Here is a 16230-nt window from a genome sequence, read left to right on the forward strand (position 1 = left end):
AAAAAAAAAAAAAAAAAAAATTTCTAAGTTCATGAAATCTTTACTCTTAGATAACAGCTGTTACAATATAAAGCAAATTAAAGAAATAAAGTGCGTATACTGGAATAAAAGTTGCTATGTGGCTACAGCTTTTTCAGGATTACCCTTTCTTAAAGGAAAAAACCACAATACTTACATTACCAAAAAAATGCAACCACCTAAAATTGATCTCTAGTGATTGGTAGTCAAATAGAACCACCAATACCTTGAAGTTTGACTCAGAAGATGTCAAATAAAGCCCAGAGAACAAGGTAAAGAAGGTCTGTGGAACTGGAAAGAGCATTAACAACCTACGGGGTGTCTGATTCTTTAAGATTAATTTATTTTGAACCACAATGCTCTAATCTACCCATATTATTGCTTTTTTAGGTGCTCAAGAACCAAGGCCTAGTGCTGTGGCTCATGCCTGTAATCCTAGCACTTTGGGAGGCAGAGGCAGGACTATTGCTTGAGACCAAGAGTTTGGCAGGCAGAGGCTGGAGAGCTAGAGGATTGCTTGAGACCAGGAGTTGGAGATCAGCCTGGGCAACATAGCAATCCCCCACCTCCACCCCCATTTCTACAAAAAATACAGAAATTAGCCAGGTGTGGTGGCACATGCCTATGTAGTCCCAGCTACAAGGGAGGCTAAAGCAGGATTGCCTGAGCCCAGAAATATGAGCTATGATGATGCCACTGCACTCTAGCCCTGGCAACAGAGCAAGATCCTGTCTCAAAATTAAAAAAAAAAAAAAAAAAAGTTCAAACTTTTCTTTGTTGGGGCTACATATGGCCTTCGGGAATCCTGAGTACAGCCTTTTGATTAAATCCAAATTTTACACAACAAATGCTCTCTTTTTTGAGACAAGAGTCTCACTATGTCACCCTTGGTAAAGTGTGGCATCACAGCCCACAGCAACCTCAAACTCTTGGGCTTAAGCAATTCTCTTGTCTCAGCCTCCCAAGTAGCTGGGACTACAGGCACCCACCAGAATGCCCAGCTATTTTGGGTTGCAGTCATCTTTGTTGTTTAGCTGGCCTAGACCAGGTTCGAACCCAGTTCCCTTGGTGTATGTGGCTGGTGCCATAACCACTGTGCTATGGGCGCCAAGCCACAACAAATGCTTTTTAATAAAAGGTCCACACACTTACGGTGCATCTTACAAGGGTACATGTGAAATTTACTAAATGTAGAATATAAATGTCTTAACACAATAACCAAGAAAATGCCAAGAAGGCTATGTTAAGCAGTGTGATGAAAATGTGTCAAATGGTATATAAAACCAGTGTATGGTGCCCCATGATTGCATTAATGTACACAGCTATGATTTAATAATAAATTAAAAAAAATAAAAGGTCCAATGTGGCCTTGAGGCTGCAGGTTCTCCATCCCTGCTTGAATCATCATATAATAAACTTGACTAAGCCTATCTCATGAGAACTTCTGTGCACTACACTGTTTAAGTTACTTCATTTAGTCCTTATAATGTAGGAAAAAGTTTTGTTATAATGGAAAGTAGTGAAAATATTTCCTTTCTAGTTTGTAATACCAGGGCCCGAAACTCAGTTTAGTTTGCCTACGGTGAATTAATAAATTGATGTACTTGAGGCTTAGCAGGGTAGGTATCTACAGAAAGAGAAAAGAAAGTAACTTTCTACACCAGGCACCAGTGACTTACACCTGTAATTTCAACATTTTGGGAGGCCCCCGGGGTCTTGCTCTTGCTCGGGCTGGTCTTGAAGCCTTGAGCTCAGGCAATCCACCTGTCTCGGCCTCCCAGAGTGCTAGGATTATAGGCATGAGCCACCTTGCCCAGCCCTCAGATTATTTCTTAAAATGTTAGTTAACCACTCCCCCCAGTATTAAACCCTTAAAAATCTCTATTCTTAACATTTCTAAATTTCAGAATTTTCCTACAATATGTTCTCCAAATCCCAAACTTAGCTGCTTAAATCGGTAGATGCTTATTAATAAATGTTTCCACTAGTCCAACCTCCTATCTACTTGCTGTTTCCCTCAAAGAACTATGGCAGACTAGTAAAACATGAGTAAATACATCTTAGAGATCTTTTGCTGCTTTTCTCCAAAAGTATGATCTTGCATTATGACTCTACCTTTACATAGTGGCCCTATCCTAGCTCTCTGGGAGGCCAAGGCCAGTGGACTGCCTGAGCACATAGGTTTGAGGCCAGCCTGAGCAAGTGCAAGATCCCATCTCTAAAAAATAGCTGGGCCAGGCATGGTGGCTCACACCTGTAATCCCAGCACTTGGGAGGCTGAGGCAGGATTGCCTGAGTTCGCCTGTTTGAGACCAGCTTGAGCCAGAGCGAGACCTCATCTCTAAAAACAGCTGGGAGTTGTGGCAGGCGCCTATAGTCCCAACTACTCCACAGCACTCTACCAAGGGTGACAAAGTGAGACTGTCTCAAAAAAAAAAAAAAATAGGCTCAGTGCCTATATATATATATATATATATTATTATTATTTTTTTTTTTTGGAGACAGAGTCTCACTATGTCACCCTTGGTAGAGTGCCCTGGCGTCATAGCTCACAGCAACCTCAAACTCTCCGGCTCAAACTCAGTATTAAACCCTTTATGAGTTTAAAAATCTATGATTTTAATATCTAAAATCTCTATGCTTAACATTTCTAAATTTCAGAGTTTTCCTACAATATATTCTGGAAACATAGTGAGTAGGGTGCTGGCCACATACATTGAAGGTAGCAGGTTCAAGCCCGGCCCAGGCCTGCTAAACAACAATGACAAATGCAACAAAAAAATAGACGGGCATTGTGGCGGGCACCCGTAGTCCCACCTACTTGGGAGGCTGAGGCAAGAGTTTGAGGTTGAACCTAAGACTTTGAGGTTGCTATGAACTGTGATGTCACAGTACTCTACAGAGGGCGACATAATGAGACTGTCTCAAAAAAAATAGCAGGGTGTTGCAGCAGGCACCTGCAGTCCCACCTACTCCAGAGGCTGAGACAAGAGTTTGAGCCCAAGAGTTTGAAGCGGCTGTGAGCTGTGACTAGGGCACTCTACCAAGGGTGACATAGTAAGACTCTGTCTCAAAAAAAAAAAAATGGGTCTAGACAGGTTCATAAGTCTTTCTGTCTCAATTCTCTCAAGTGTTAAGAGAGGATAATAACCATTAACCACATAGGATGTAAGGATTAAATGATGTTAACATATAACTTAGTACAATGCCTGGCACCTGGAAAATACTCAGTAAATGTTCATTATTGTTATTTTTCCCACCCCAAGAAGAACCCTCAGAATCTATAAAGAGTTTTGTTTTTTTTTTTGTGTAGAGATAGAGTCTCACTGTACTGCCCTCGGGTAGAGTGCCGTGGCGTCACACGGCTCACAGCAACCTCTTAACTCTTGGGCTTACGCGATTCTCTTGCCTCAGCCTCCCGAGCAGCTGGGACTACAGGCGCCCGCCATAACGCCCGGCTATATAAAGAGTTTTTAATAAACCTAATCTTACTCAATTCTGAAACAACCCCAAGAGACATACTTTAATTATCTTCACTTTACTGTTTCTTTTTTTTCTTGAGAGAGTCTCACTCCATTGTCCAGGCTAGAGTGCAATGGCCTCAGCCTAGCTCAAGGCAACCTCAAACTTTTTGAGTTCAGCGATCTCCCTGCCTCAGCTTCCCAGGTAGCTGGGACTACAGTCAGGCCCTACCTCGTCCAACTAATTTTTCTATTTTTAGTAGAGATGGGGGTCTTACTCTTCCTCAGGCTGACCTTAAACTCTTCAGCTCAGGCAATCCATCTGCCTTGGCCTCCCAGAGTGCTAGGATTACAGGTGTGAGCCACTGTACTGGGCCTTATAATATGTATTTTTTTTTTTTTTTTGAGACAGAGTCTCAAGCTGTCGCCCTGGGGTAAAGTGCTGTGACATCACTGGTCACAGTAACCTCCAACTCTTGGGTTCAAGTGATCCTCTTGCCTCAGCCTCCCAAGTAGCTGGGACTACGGTGCCTGCCACAACGCCCAGGTATTTTTTTTTCTTGTTGCAATTGTCATTATTGTTTTAGCTGGCCTGGCCCAGGTTGGAACACGCCAGCCTCTGGGGTATGTAGCCAGCGTCCTATCCACTGAACTATGGGCACCGCCAATAATATTTTTAAAACATTAACAACCAGCACTTCCTAGAAACTTAAAATTTGTCAGGCACAGTTCTAAGCACTTTATATGAATTATCTCAATCCTAAAAATCCTCTGAGGTAGGTAACTATTTCAGAGACAGAAAGTGATAAGTACTTTATCCAAGTTAGTAAAATAGTTAATAGTTAAAAATCTTGGAGGAGCCAAGATTTGAACCCAGGGAAGACTAACTCCAGAGCCCACATTCTTTACTACACAATGAAGTATAACTAGGGACACTATCAAGCATATATTTTAATGGCATTGAAGTTACATGAACTTAAACTTGAACACAGGCTTAGACACTTACTAGGTGTATGATGTGCGGTACTCAATCTCTGTGTCTTATATTCTTCATCTATAAAACAGAGATAAATGGGACAATGATGTAAACCATTTAATACAGTGTCTGGTACATAATGTATGCTAATTATTAAGCCCTTACTATTTTTATTTCTACTACTTTTATAAATATAAACAGATACTCTGTTACACTGTCTAATTTGAAGACTCCAAGCTTAAAAATCAAATAGGCTGCTTCTTTTATCCATGGTTCTTTCCTTCCTACTATTCAAGAAATACATGCACTATTCCAATAATCTCACTTCCCAAAAGAAATTGATGATGGCTGGGCGCAGTGGCTCACATCTGTAATCTTAGCACTCTGGGAGGTAGAGGTGGTTGGATTGCTTGAGCTCACGGGTTCGAGACCAGCCTGAGCAAGACCCTATTTCTCCAAAAAGGAGAAAAAACTAAGGCAAGAGGATAGCTTGAGTCTAAGAGTTGGAAGTTGCTGTGAACTATGATGATGCCATGGCACTCTACCCAGGGTGTCAGCTTGAGACTCTGTCTCAAAAAACAAACAAAAAAAGAAATAGATGATGTTGTAGTTAAATCAGTTTTAAATTCAATCACAGAGATAACTTTGGTAAGGCAATAGTGTATTTATGATGATAAGCATACTTCAAAAGATTCTGGACACTGCTCGAGCATCTACTATCTAATTAAAAAATCACCAAAGTGGCTTGGTACCCATAGCTCAGTGGTTAAGGCGCTGGCCACATATACTGGGGCTGGCAGGTTTGAACCCCGCCCTGGGCCTGCTAAACAACGACAACAATAAAAAAGTAGCTAGGCATTGTGGCAGATGCCTGTAGTTCCAGCTACTTGGGAGGCTGAAGCAAGAGAAACGCTTAAGCCCAAGAGTTTGGGGTTGCTATGAGCTGTGATGCCCCAGCACTCTACCAAGGGTGACACAATGAGACTCTGTCTCAAAAAAAAAAAAAAAAAAAAATCACCAAAGTAACATCTAAACCTTTATTGAATCTTTTTTTTAAATATTGAGTTCAGGCTCAGAGCCCATGCTCAGTGGTTAGGGCGCCAGCCAGATACACTGGGGCTGGTCGGTTGGAATCCAGCTCCTGCCTGCTAAACAACAATAAAAACAACAAAAAAACAGCCAAGCATTGTGGCGGGCGCCTGTAGTCCCAGCTACTTGGAAATAAATAAATAAAATAAAATATCGAGTCCATAATCTCTCTTGGGTTTTATAAGATAGCTATCTGCTTGCTCGCTCTTACTTCTTTCATTACTTATTTCAAATTTCAAAGCATTCTTTACTTTAGTATTCCCACTCTTCATAATTTAGATGGTTAGATCATATTCTCTTTCAATCTCCTTTTTTCCAAATAAGAAAATGGTTTTTGGGCTGGGCATAGTGGCTTACACCTGTAATCCCAGCACTTGGGAGGCCAAGGTGTGTGGATTGCTTGACCCCACTGGTTTGAGACCAGCCTCAGCCAGAGTGAGACCTCGTCTCTAAAAATAGCTGGGCGTTGTGGTAGGTATCTATAGTCCCAGCTACTTGGGAGGCTGAGGCAAGAGAATCGCTTGAGCCCAAGAGTTTGAGACTGCTGTGAGCTATGACGCCACAGCACTCCACCAAGGGTGACAAAGTAAAACTGTCTCAAGAAAAAGAAAGAAAAGACAAAGAAAAAGGAAAATATAGTTTTGGGGTTTTTTTGTTTGTTTGTTTTTTTGAGACAGAGTCTCAAGCTATTGCCCTGGGTAGCATGCCATGGTGTCATAGCTCACAGCAACCTCCAAGTCTTGGGCTCAAGTGATCCTCTTGCCTCAGTTATTCTATTTTTAGTAGAGGCGGGGTCTTGCTTTTGCTCAGGCTGGTCTTAAACTGATGAGCTCAAGCAATCCACCAGCCCTAGCTTCCCAGAGTGCTAAGATTACAGGCGTGAGCCACTGCACCCAGCCAAAAATATTGTTTTTGTAGGGCGGCGCCTGTGGCTCAGTGAGTAGGGCGCCAGCCCTATATGCCGAGGGTGGCGGGTTCGAGCCCAGCCCCGGCCAAACTGCAACCAAAAAATAGCTGGGCGTTGTGGCGGGTGCCTGTAGTCCCAGCTGCTCGGGAGGCTGAGGCAGGAGAATCGCGTAAGCCCAAGAGTTAAGAGGTTGCTGTGAGCCGTGTGATGCCACGGCACTCTACCTGAGAGCGGTATGGTGAGACTCTATCTCTACAAAAAAAAAAAAAAAAAAAAAAAAAAAAAATATTGTTTTTGTAGTCATATGAAAGTCTCACCGTTTTCTTCATTAACTTCTCTGTATCTTTTCCATTTTTTGAACCATTTTTCTTTTTCTTTTTTTTTTTGTAGATATAGAGTCTCCCTGTACCGCCCTCGGGTAGAATGCCGGGGAGTCACATGGCTCACAGCAACCTCTAACTCTTGGGCTTACGCGATTGTCTTGCCTCAGCCTCCCGAGCAGCTGGGACTACAGGCGCCCGCCACAATGCCAGGCTATGAACCATTTTTCTTGATATGATGTAGTGGGAAGAACACTGAGCTCAGCGGCAGGAGTCCTCACTCTGTCACCTCATCTCTCAGATTCTTTATCCGAAAGAGGAGAGGACTGCACTCAATAAATTTGTAATAGATTCCCTTGTATCTCTAAGCCTCATATTACCTGACTCTGGGTCTTCCAACCGGAAATCATTGTTTTCCAACAATTCCCCTAATTTATTTTATTATTTTATTTTTTTTGAGACAGAGCCTCAAGCTGTTCCCCTGGATAGAGTGCTGTGGCATCACAGCTCACAGCAACCTCCAACTCTTGGGCTTAAGTGATTCTCTTGTCTCAGCCTCCCAAGTAGCTGGGACTACAGATGCCCACCGCAACACCTGGCTATTTTTTGGTTGCAACCATCATTGTCGTTTGGCAGGCCTGGGCTGGATTTGAACCCACCAGCTCTGGTGTATTTGGCTGGCGCCTTATACACAGGCACCAAGCCAATTCCCCTAAATTTGTTACTCCATCTAGCTAAGGAGAGGCCAGAAGATCAGATTAATTAGGGGTTAGAGGAAGACACAATAATCAAGTCTATAGAAAGAAAGACATTAATGACAATTAAGGTTATGGGGGAAGCAGAAAGAGGGATGGAGGGAGGGGGGTGGGGCATTGGTGTGTGTCACACTTTATGGGGGCAAGACATGATTGCAAGAGGGACTTTACCTAACAATTGCAATCAGTGTAACCTGGCTTATTGTACCCTCAATGAATCCCCAACAATAAAAAAAAAAAAAAAAGGAAAAAAAAAGAATATTAAAAAAAAAAGATAGAAAGAAATTAAATTTTGTGTCAACAGAAAAAGATCCATTAGTGAAAGAAATGACATACCAAAAAGATACCAAAGACAGGAAAAAAGTCAGAAACACATGGCCTAACTCTAATCTCTACACCTCTATTTGAAGGAGGAATAACAAACAGAAAAAAGCTTTTGGCAGCAGATTATCCAGCCCTCATTTCTGCCTCAAAGATGCAATGCAACCCTATGCCATATTTGCAATGTTGCTGATAAAATGGCCTACTACACAGCTTTGCACAAAATTATTTGGTGACTGAATTAATGTCCAACTGAACTGAAAAGTCCTCATGAATACTACTGGCACCCTTACATACCAGGGAATCTGAGAGCTCAAGGCCATGGGACCTGGCCACTCTGGTTCTATGGGGAGTGAGCTGGGAGGAGGGAGATTGGATTTAATGACTTTGCTTAAGCTGTGATGATATTGGAAGTAGCCCTCAGAAGGAAAATGGACAGATTAATCAGGCCCAGGCTATTATCTCTAAATGACCAAGGCAATACCAGAATATATATGAAAGTCATTTCCTATTCCAGTTGCCAGGAGCCAAGAAAGCACTATCCTTCCTTACACTGCCTTCCAGAGAATCAGTGCTTCTTGGCCTATGTCTGGACAGAGGCAAAAGAGGAATACATCCATAAAGGGATAAGGGAGTTGAGTAGTTTTAAAAATTCCCAGCAAAAATTACCTACTGGGTACAACGTACACTGATCTGATGACTGGTATACTAAAAGCCCTGACTTTCACTATATAATTCCACCACTATATAATGCATCCATGTAACAAAAACACCTGTACTCCCTAAATCTATTGAAAAAAATTCTCTGTATGTGTATATGTATGTATATGTGTGTGTGTGTGTGTGTGTATACATATCCTAGGCCAGCCCAATGATGATGTTTTTCCAAGTGTGGTCCTTGGATCACTAGTAATAGGCCAGGGGAGGAGGTGCTTGCTTAAAATGAACACTCAGGGACCCATGGCTTAAGTCTACAATCAAATGTCTGGAAGTGGTGCTAGGTACTGCAACCTTATTATTAAGGAGCAACCTTATATTCTACAACTCTGGCTCAGAATTTTTTTTACAGGGTAGGGGAGTTAAAGGTGAAGTTCTCTGACCCCGGATTGTTTTGGGGACCACTAATAAAACAATTTCTCAGGTAACAGTTGCCGATAGTGGCTTAAAAGCGAACAGGAACACAATTAGAAGACTCGGAAATGTATTTTTATGAGCTGGTTAAACAGTTCCTTTACAGTTTTGCTTATCATGTTAGTTTTTTCACTGGATTCTTGTTTAAAAATAAATCCATTCAACCCAGGAATTTTCAGAAACAATAACAAACTCCAAAATCGAAGTTTTCTGATAGCGCAGAACCGGGCTTGTGAACCTGAAGACACTGTCTGCTACAGAAAGTAAGGTTGTATTTAAAAGAAAATTACTGGTTAAGGATCTCTTGCACTCAGAGCCACTGATGAAAGCCAGTAATTTGCGGGTGGTCAGGAAGGAAGACACTGAGCAGGGGTGAAAAGACCGAGTAAAATGCACTTTCTACTCCAGAGTTGAGGAGGAAGTGCGGCGGACCACCTAATTTACTGTATTCAAGTAATTGCCAGAAAAACGCGTCTGCGTATGTTTTGCCAGCAAACATTCGTAACTCTTCTCCCGGCGGGAAAACACACCAGGGGCCTGCAGAAAGCAGCCAAGTTCTACTTCAGCTGTCCCCGGTACTGTGTTTACCATTTCGGCAAAACGAGACCTCCCTCCCCGCATTGGCAGACTTTACCCTCAGCACGAAAACAGGCGTCTGTCACCCATTTGCCGACGTTCTCCTCGCGCCGAGCTTAGTCCCGCGGCCAGATCTGGGAGTCTTGGCCGCCGCGGGCGTCCGGAGGAGACGCCCCCTGGTCACAAAGGCAGGGCTCGGACCACGCCCGCCGCCGCGCTCGCCCGGTGGTGTCTTCGCGCCGGAACCGTTCGCGCCGCCACTTACTCGCGGCTGCCTGCAACGAAAGCTCTAGCACTGGAGGGTCGGAATCCACCCGCGAGGCGTGCGCAGGCCACGCCGCCAAAAGCCGCCGCGGTCACCGGCCGTGGGGGCCTGCCGTGCCGCAGCGGCGCGCGCCCCCCCGCCCTGGCCGGCGCGGCCACGCGGCTGAGTCACCCGGCGCTTCACGTTAAGAGTCCCCTCCGCGCGGGGGACGCCGGGAAGGCGCGCTGGGGCTCCCCCCCGGGGCTGACCCGTTAGGAGCGGAAGGAGGTACCCGGACTCGCTTCCACTCCGCACTTTCACTCCACGCTGTCTCTAGCAGACGCGTTGGTTATTGCAGGGGTAGATTGGATTTCCGAGCTGCGGATACCCTCTCTCAATTATTAAAGGAGAGAATCGCTGAAGCCCAGGAGTTGGAGGTTGCTGTGAGCTGTGTGATGCCACGGCACTCTATCGAGGGCTATAAAGTGAGACTGTGTCTACAAAAAAAAAAAAAGGTCTAAGATGGAAAAGTTAGTTTTATGAATTGTAATAATAAGCTCGTGCAGCCCTGGGACAGCCCTTGTGGAACCCCAGAGAATGTAAAAAAGAATACTGGAGTTCCTTTAACGCGTTTGGCGTAAAAGTCGCTAGCCTAGATATGCTTATTGGCCAAAAGAAAGAAAAAAACTCACATTTTCATCATACTTTGAGTTTCATGAAACTACCTGCTATAGCATCGTTGAATAACAAATTTTAAATTAATCAGAAGCAAATTATCGGAAAACTGGTTGTGTAATGAATAAAATATATAAACATAAAAAAATCAACATGTGACTCATGTCCTTGATGAATGCTGGAAAACCTAAAAGGAAAAATTAGCACCAGTTCTTATTGTTACGGTTTCTAGTGGCTTCTGTACTTTTAAAAATCAAACTAATTAAATATTTATGCTGATTATGCAAACTTTGTAAATTGTTAAAAGCCATATAAACTGGGGCGGCGCCTGTGGCTCAGTGAGCAGGGTGCCGGCCCCATATACCGAGGGTGGCAGGTTCAAACCCGGCACCGGCCAAACTGCAACAAAAAAATAGCCGGGCGTTGTGGCGGGCGCCTGTAGTCCCAGCTGCTCGAGAGGCTGAGGCAAGAGAATCGCGTAAGCCCAGGAGTTGGAGGTTGCTGTGAGCCGTGTGACGCCATGGCACTCTACCCGAAGGCGGTACAGTGAGACTCTGTCTCTACAAAAAAAAAAAAAAAGCCATATAAACTAATAGCATGATTTTTAAATGAGATTTAAATTTAAGAATTAATATCCTTCTAAGAGCGCCTCTGAAGACTAATTAGGGCTAAAGATTAGGTTTGGAATTGAAATGGAATGTGAAAAGGTTTGACTCTTACTTAATAGGGTTCAAATGATTAAGGGATACTTGTATAGCAAAATTGCTTTACCTGGGCCAACAACTTTTAATTTTCAAAACTAAAGATACCAATTCTTTCATTATAATTTGAGGGTCATTTCCCATCTCCACTCTTTCACCTCACTTAGGATCGTGAAGTATACAGGACAGTATTGTATTTATCTGAGTCAGGATGGGCTAGGTTAAGATGCTGCCTTAGTCACCTGTGAGTCAGCTGACTTTTCTGGGCAGGTCACCTCTGTGTAGTTGACTCAGCACCCCCAGTTGCCTCCATCTTTGGCTCTGTCATCCCAGCACAACAGGGGTGGCAGAAGAGCTAGACTGAAGAATCCTATAAGGGCTTTTCTTTTCCTCCGCCAGAAGTGGGTTTTTTCACTTCTGCTGACGTTTCATCCGCCTGAACTAATCATATGGCTCAACCTGGCTGACCCTACGGGGGCTCTGAGGTTATCATTTTCTGTTTCCTTGGGAAAAAGGAATATGAAAAAGATTTGGTGAACACACATAAACCAATTTGAGTAAGTGCTATAGTACTCAAACTTTACAACCAAAGTAGCATAGAGGATTTTTCTTTTTTTTTTTTTTTTTGCAGTTTTTTTTTTTTGGCCAGGACTGTGTTTGAACCTGCCTTGGGCATATGGGGCTGGCACCCTTCGCACCACCCCCAGCATAGAGGATTATTCAAACTAATGCCTTTATTTCCATTTTCAATAAAGTACTATATGCCTTCATATCAAAAGAAAAAAAAAAAACTATTGCTATTCCTGAAGAGGATTCTTTCTTTCTTTCTTTCTTTCTTTTTTGCAAGAGGATTCTTGAAATGAATTCTTCCTTTCTGGAAACTCTGTAGATTTATGATATGCAAAAATCTGCCCCAAATGGAGAATCAGGCTAACTACTATCTTTATTTTCTTTTTTTTTTTTTTGTAGAGACAGAGTCTCACTTTATGGCCCTCGGTAGAGTGCCGTGGCATCACACAGCTCACAGCAACCTCCAACTCCTGGGCTTAAGCAATTCTCTTGCCCCGGCCTCCAGAGTAGCTGGGACTACAGGCGCCCGCCACAACGCCCGGCTATACTATCTTTATTTTCTTTCTTTCTTTTTAAAATTTCTTTTGTTTTGGAAATTAAAAGTATACATTAATCCTAGCACTTTGGAAGATTAAAGGTGGGAGTGTCACTTAAGGCCATTGAGTTGGGACCAACCTGAGCAGCTTTTGAGAAACTCTGTCTCTAAAAAAGAAAGCATAAAGTAAGATATGTAAGGTATAATTAACACCCATTACTCATCATCTAAAGTAAATAAATAATATCTTTTAATTAATAAATAAGAATAAATGGTTCTATTTCTATTTTGAGCTCATATTTCATTTAATAAACAGTATATCAGACCTGATGCTTTTGGGGGGTAGATATCAAGGAGATGGAGTATGAGAAATACATATTCACAGAAAGCACACGTGTTTACTGATTTTTATCGTTTTATTCCAGTTTAATGTGTATGTCTCAAAGCCCTGAATCTCTGGTCTCTGAGAAGTATTTGTATCTGAAAGCAAAACGCTTTATTTTTATTTACTTTTTTTTTTTGAGTTTAAATGCATTTTATTTTTAAACAACCTACATATGTTTTTCCTTAAAAACAATGCCTCCACTCCAAATAAATCACGGTCAGTCCCGTTTGTCTTAAGTCCTGGTGTTGTGTGGATGACGAGTAGCAGCCAGTTATGATGACAGGTGATAGATCCAAAGTAATTGCCAAATTTGTTACATTTTTCCATTTCTAAACCATCCTTAAAAAAAATCATATGTGGGGTCACACCATCCTCATGGTAGTCCAGGAGAGCAACCATGCCATCTGGATTCATGTTTTCACCAATAAAGAACTGGTAGTTTTTGAAATTAGCCAGGGTGCAATAAAAAAAAAAAAGAAATTAGCCAGGATGTGCTTGATTTGTTCTGCAGCCCCTCTCATAAAAGGTTTTACTCTTTCTGGTCTCTGTTCTTCAAGTTTGCCTTTGATTGACTTCATGTAATCTTTGATGTACTTCTTGTAGGCTTCTTTTGTGAAGCTGGTTTCCTGCAAATGATGGGTCATGACAATAACAACACCAGTGATAACTGTGCTTTTGGTACCTTCACCCTCAGGTCCTTCAGCGGAAGCATTTCCACCAATGAGCAGTCATCAATGTTACCCTCTGTCCTACTGACCATCTTCCCCTCCACCTCCAAGCATAGGCCGTCTGCGATCTCTCGGATCTTGTAAATGTCGGAGAACATCTCTTCGTGGCTGATGAGGTCCGGGTGGATAATCATGATGGCGGCTGAAGGGAGACGGCGGTGGCCCTAGCTTTGCAGGAGCCCGGAGCTCCCAGCGAGCGCGGTGGAGCCGGAACGGCACTGGGGGGAGAAGAGGGGGAAGCGGGCGGAAAACCTATTTACTTATTTATTGTCTGTCATCCAGGCTAGAGAGAAGTTGTGTGATTATTAACTTACTGCAAACTCGATCAGCCTCCCAAGTAGGTGGGGTTACCTGTGCATGCTACCTCTACAGTCTAATTTTTCTGTTTTTTGTAGAAGACGATTCTTGATCAGGCCGGTCTCCTACCCCTCCTGCCTTAGCCTCCCAAAGTGCTAGGATTATAGGCATGAGCCATCCTGCGGGCCAAAACCCTTTCTAACGTCAAATTGATGGGCATAAAGTTTTCAGTTATGTCATGGCCATTTAAAAGGCAATATAGGCGGTGCCTGTGACTCAGAGGAGTCGGGCACTGGCCCCATATGCCGGAGGTGGCGGGTTCAAACCCAGCCCCAGCCAAAAAACTGCAAAAAAAAAAAAAAAAGGCAATATAGTTCACCTGATTAACTGAGTTATTTAAGTTTCTTTAAGCATATTGGTACCTACATACCACCAGTAAATATACAAAGCACCTCATCCCAATATTTTACATGTCTTAACAACTGAATAAGGGCGATGCCTGTGACTCAGTGAGTAGGGCGCCGGCCCCATATACCCAGGGTGGCAGGTTCGAACCTGGCCCCAGCTAAACTGCAACCAAAAAATAGCCGGGCCTCGTGGTGGGTGCCTGTGGTCCCAGCTACTTGGGAGGCTGAGGCAAGAGAATCATTTAACCCCAAGAATTGAAGGTTGCTGTGAGCTGGGATGTCACAGCACTCTACAAGGGGTGACAAAGTGAGACTGTCTCAAAAACAAAAAAACAAAATTAGGCTGGGCACTGGTTGCTCAATGGTTAGAGCTCTGGATACGTGCCCTGGGGATGGCAGGTTTTAAACCCGGCCAGGGCCTGCTAAACAAAAGAAAGCAAAACAGGGCAGTGTCTGTGGCTCACGAAGTAGGGCGCCGGCCCCATATAGCAGAAGTGGCGGGTTCAAACCTGGCCCCAGCCCAAAACTGCAAAAAATAAATAAATAAATAAATAAATAAATAAAATAAAATACAAATAAATAAATAAATTTTTAAAAAAAGCAAAACAGGGAGGTGCCTGTGGCTCAAGGAGTAGAGCGCTGGTCCCATATGCTGGAGGTGGCGGGTTCAAACCCAGCCCTGGCCAAAAACCACAAAAAAAAAAAAAAGAAGAAGAAAAACAAACAAAAACATTAAAAGATACCTCAGTGTGTTTTTTTGGGGTTGCAGTTTTTGGCTGGGGCTGTACTCAAACCCGCCACCCTCGGCAAATAGGGCCGGTGCCCTACTCCTTAAGCTACAGGCACTGCCTGATACATCAATTTTTTTTTAAAGGGGGGGGCGGTACCTATGACTTAGTGGGTAGGGCGCTAGCCCCATGTACCAAGGGTGGTGGTTTGAACCCTGGCCAAACTGCAACAAAAAAATAGCCAGGCGTTGTGGTGGGTGCCTGCAGTCCTAGCTACTTGGAAGGCTGAGGCAATAGAATCACCTAAGCCCAGGAGTTGGAGGTTGCTGTGAGCTGTGATGCCACAGCACTCTACTGAGGGTGATAAAGTGAGACTCTGTCTCTAAAAAATAAAAAAAAATAAAAAAGTGTGTGTGTGGTGGGGAAGACTATGCCCTGTAGGGGTACACATTTGGGTTATAAGATCATGAAAGTAAAAAGGAAATAAAAGTGATTACCATAAGTCATGATAGTGGTTACTTATGGGGAGAGAGTAGTTATCATTGAGAAGGAACACATGGACACATGGAAGGGGCTTCTAAGATGGGTAGTGAAGTTGTGTCTTGACCTGGTAGTGGGTACAGGGTGTCGGCCTAAAAATAATTCCTTCAGGCAAATATTTCTTTGTGTGGTTTTCTGTTTCTATGTTTTATTTTACAATAAAAAGATTTTAAAATAAAATGTTTGAAGGCAGAGGTCAGTTTTATTTAATAGGTAAAATATATTTCTCCACACCAAGCTAGTTGCAAATGTATTCATTTGTTTTTTCTGGTACGATATTAAGGTTAGATTATTCTAAGAGAAAAATAAATGCATTAAGAAAAAAACGTTATTTGAAGGATATTTTGCATTGTAATACAATTTTGGAATTTTTATTTAGACATTCTGTCTTTTTTTTTGAAAAGGTAATAGACGAGTAGATAGTAGAGCATATTTTGAAGAAAGGTAAACAGGAAAGGCAAAGGATATGGACACTGGTCTCCAATGATAGCCAGGAGAGGAATCTACAAACATTTCCTGTTGCAATGTGATGAGGGCATGAGCTGCCTCCCTTTCTCACCCACATGCCAGGACAGTTCATCTCAGAACAGTATGACTTTTTAAAAGTACACAGAATATAAGTTTGAGAGTCAATAATCAAATACACCTCTGTAAATAAAAGTCCTATGGGGTGTCAGAATGGGCGAATAAGAACATGTAGAAGTGTCACCCTGGGCCTCAGCAGAGGCTGAGTGTAAACTGATAATGTTTATCTCTTATTACTCCTGTTACCAGTTTACAAACAGACTCTGACCTTCTATCCCATGTACCAGCCCTGACAGCTCATGTTGCCTCCTGTTTATGAACATAGAAGTCTCATTCTTGAA

At 42.9% G+C, this 16230-nt stretch overlaps 1 protein-coding gene and 1 pseudogene across 3 annotated transcripts in view; both read right to left on the reverse strand.

Annotated features, from left to right (window-relative positions):
• The window catches only part of KCTD20 (potassium channel tetramerization domain containing 20), a 30563-nt gene extending 20583 nt beyond the window's left edge, over positions 1-9980 (reverse strand). Inside the window, exons 1-2 of one of the 3 annotated variants that reach the window (XM_053602829.1) lie at positions 9613-9980; positions 4486-4533 (exon numbers count right to left, since the gene is read on the reverse strand). The gene's annotated coding sequence lies outside the window, so the exon portion shown is untranslated. The remainder of the gene's footprint in view (positions 1-4485; positions 4534-9612) is intronic. The other 2 variants (XM_053602828.1, XM_053602831.1) reach the window with 2 other exon arrangements.
• A 653-nt stretch (positions 9981-10633) lies between these two features.
• On the reverse strand, positions 10634-13528 carry LOC128594670 (translationally-controlled tumor protein-like; annotated as a pseudogene).
• Between the last annotated feature and the right edge of the window lie 2702 nt (positions 13529-16230).

The sequence above is a fragment of the Nycticebus coucang genome, chromosome 9, assembly GCF_027406575.1.
Source record: "Nycticebus coucang isolate mNycCou1 chromosome 9, mNycCou1.pri, whole genome shotgun sequence".
Taxonomy (NCBI): Eukaryota; Metazoa; Chordata; class Mammalia; order Primates; family Lorisidae; genus Nycticebus; species Nycticebus coucang.